Source organism: Chrysemys picta, chromosome 8 (assembly GCF_011386835.1).
Source record: "Chrysemys picta bellii isolate R12L10 chromosome 8, ASM1138683v2, whole genome shotgun sequence".
Lineage (NCBI taxonomy): Eukaryota > Metazoa > Chordata > Testudines > Emydidae > Chrysemys > Chrysemys picta.
In genome coordinates this window covers 13448463-13452067 of record NC_088798.1, presented here as the reverse complement: position 1 = coordinate 13452067, position 3605 = coordinate 13448463, and the positions used below count along the sequence as shown (strand labels likewise).

At 43.6% G+C, this 3605-nt stretch overlaps 1 long non-coding RNA gene across 1 annotated transcript; it reads left to right on the top strand.

Annotated features, from left to right (window-relative positions):
* Positions 1-884: 884 nt before the first annotated feature.
* Positions 885-3131, top strand: LOC135972977 (uncharacterized). The gene is made up of 2 exons (XR_010589607.1): positions 885-1013; positions 2253-3131. It is a non-coding gene; the product is annotated as an uncharacterized LOC135972977 (long non-coding RNA).
* The last annotated feature ends 474 nt before the right edge of the window (positions 3132-3605 follow it).

The window sequence follows — 3605 nt, the reverse complement described above, 5'->3', positions numbered from 1 at the left end:
GCTGTTTGAAGAAATACTTAGTTTGATTTTATATCTAAGGAAACAGCTCTTAAAAGTTCCGTTGTTTTAATTTTTGTTCTAGCCTCCCAAAATCCTAGCACACACACACATGCTCTTTTTTTGTCTGGTGTGAAAGTTAAGTATAAATGGATGAAATAAAGAGATGGCATAACTGGTGGTGTAAGTTACACATCAGTAAGTGGGCCTGCCTGTAAACGGGGTGTCACACCCGAAAGGACAGAAAGGTGCAGCTCCAGAATGAAAAGGAGGTGAGAGATGAAACCCTTTTTACACCACTATACACACAACTTACAATGTGAAGTTGATGGTCTGCCATAAATGACATCACATCTTCGTTTGGCCCCAAATGTCCATGAATACTGAGAAGCCCTCAGAATTTTGCTATTTATTGGCTCAATTTGAACACTCGTTTCTGTGAAATTCGCATCATGCTTCACAATACATTTTAAGAGTTGTCAGTCGTGATGCTAGGTTGATCACCAGTTGAGTCTGGCTGAAATTCCCATTCCCTTTATGTTCTATAATATTGAAGCATTTGAAGCCTCAGTTCTGTCTGAGATTGACCACCGTAGGGGACAGATTGCGGTTATGTTTTCGCATACACAAAGAGCGTGCATATTCTTGCAGTCTGTGAGATTTTTATTTTAGATTAAGGTTAAAAGCAAAAGTGGACTCTCCCTAGGACAGCACAGTGCACGTCTCCACTGTAACATGCTGCATAAACTCAGCCTCTGAATGTAGACTCTCTCTGCTGACAAGCAGACTGTAGCAGGGTGGTCACCTGCTCCTGCATTAGAAGGGCTTAAAACAGCCCAGGAGAGGGTGGTGGCTGGGAGCAAGCAGTTCCCAGGCTGAGTGGGGGAAGCAGCCTCAGCTGTGGCCACGCCCAATCAGGGCTCAGCTGGCCCTTATAAGAGGGCAGTAGGCCAGGAGCACAGAGATACTCAACGCCTGTTGAGAGGGAGGGATTTGGCTGCTGGAAGCATACCAAGGTACCTGAGCTGGAGCAGGCCCAGGGAGCTGGGAGCTCGGGCCTGGAAACCCCCAGGCTGCGGCCTAGTGGAGGGTCAAATAGGTACTGGGGTTGCAGGGGGGCAGCCCAAAGGGGTAGGCAGAAGCAGCAGGTCCAAACCCAATCTTGCCTGTGATGAGTGGCTTATACTGCAGTCTGCCCCAGTGAATGGGGGCTAGATGGAGACTGGGCAGTAGCCAAAGACAGAGGTGAGGTGGGGATAGTAGGTGGGGGTTTCCTGGGGAGGGGAGACCCAGAGCATGAGGGGTGTACTGCCAGGGGGCATCATGCTGGCGTGCAAGGGGCACCGGGTCCAGGAGGGACTTGGGCACCCAAGGAAAAGCCAAACACGGGCCTGCAGAGGGCGCTTTGATGGCTGGAGAGCTAATTCCCTGATGGTACCAGCAGGAGGCGCCGCAGGGGTGAGTCCCACACGGTTACACAGACCCATTACAAATTTAAAGGTGCCGCACAGAAAAAATAAACTTACAGCTGTTACTTAGCTGCCATTCCATATTACAGCACAGGATATGGCATATCCACTGTCCTTTTTCAATTCCTATTTTCCTAATTCATTTTAACAAAAAAGTGGGTGCAGATGGTCACAAGTTGGTTCAAATTCTGCAGCCTGTACTAGTTCTTAGACACTGAGATGATGTTCCTCTGCATTCATTCTCCAAGACAGAGCAGAGGGTAGTGGGTACATGTTTATGGTAAGTCTCAACCCTTACACTGCTTCCCTATATCTGCTCTTCTCCAGTTATCCAGGACATGGACTATTAGGTTGTACTTGGTGCATTAGGTCCCTAAGTCTAGACGCCTAGAGGTTGGTAAATTTGGTGGCTGAATGAGCCTGAACTTGAAAACACAAGCTTGAGGCTCAGACAAATAGTCCATTTTAGATCTTGATAATATTACAATATGTGACACATTGTAAATAAATGAAGGGGACACAACACTTTGTACTCTGCTCATAAACACAATGGAACAATGCCAGTACTTCAAATTAACATAAAAACATTTAGAGTTGTTTGAATACAGGCATGTTAGAACAAGCACAGAGTTGCTTTGAGCATTTGATTTGCACATTCCCTAAATAAAGAGAGAATCTCATAAACGTTCATTAGAGGCTTGGATATTCTTTGTTTGTTTGTTTTTTCAATTAATGTCCTAGAGACTGAGGGCATCGGAAATAGTTTCCTTATTGGTTTCTCCTTAGGTATGACCCAGGCAGCTGCTGGGAAAGCCGATCCAGGTGTAGGTCATAATCAAAGTTCTCTACGCTGTTCTATCACAAGCATCTCCACGCTGACCTGGAAGAATTAACTTCATGAGAGAGGAGACAATTCAGCCTCCATGCTAGCTACGACTATCTGTGGTTGGTTTATGAGGCAGTCTATGGTCCATCAGGGATGAAATAAAAAACATGGAGGAAAAAAAACCACAACGCGGCTTTCGTGGAACTAAATGTTATATTTGAATCATGAAGCCACCTGTGTCGAAGACTTAAATTTCAGTATGTATTTTTTAAACTCAAAGTCTTAGAAATAGCATCTAGTATTACCAGCGCAGAATGAATTTCCATCTAAAGGCAAAAGTTCTGAAAGAGGAATATGAGAGCCAATGGGAGTTAAGCTTCAAAAGCTCTGTGCATCTCTGAAAATATACCCCAAAGTCACATCCAGAAGCTAGATAGAAACTGAAAATTACTTTGGTCTTTCAGTCTGAGTGGAGATGATTAGTCATATTATTTATAAGTGCTGTATTAAATGTACAGTGGGTTTTTTCCTGGCTGTTTAAAATATTTGAAATTTATAGAATAAAATAGCTTAGGTCAATATTTCCCAATGTGGGAGTTCAAAGTTAGGCACCCAGGTCTATACTTAGGCACTGGATACTTCTCTGTGAAATCAGGTCACTTATTTGGGGATATGGATTTAGGTATCCAGTATCAGAGCTCCAAGTCGGACAATAGTTTCATTCGAATTAATGTAGAGTTCCAACTTTTAGAAGTCTCCGGCTGTTTAGAAGTATAATCCATAGCCACAGTTCAGAAGAGAGTTCTTATTTTAAGGCATATACTGTATAACTCCAAAAATGCATGCGGCACTTTGCTCCATTTTTGTCTCTGGCCTGTCCATGCGATTGTTTCCTATCCTAGAGCAACCAAAGTATATCGGTGTGCTGCTTTGATGCTTTTTGCCACCAGAGGACTATTTCTCTTAGACTCCTTTGGGTCCATTGTTTTAGTCCTCACAGCTGTCTAGAGTGGCAAATGATTGAAATGGCTGTAAGAGCGCACTGAAACAGAATGGGCTGAGTTTTAGCAGAAAAAAAAAAAAAGACATGGGACTTTTATCTTTGCAACTGGCAACCAGGTATAATCATTGTTGCAAAGGCCACATAGGAAAGGAACATGTCTTATGCATTTTGTGAAGCTTTCACAAACCAGATATTCCAAAATAAGGGTGTCCGTTAGGAAAGGGAGAACCACTCTCTGGAAACGTCTGCTGAAAACCAAAAACGTAGAAGTTATTAGACATGTTGGGCCAGACCCTGTAAATCAGCCTAG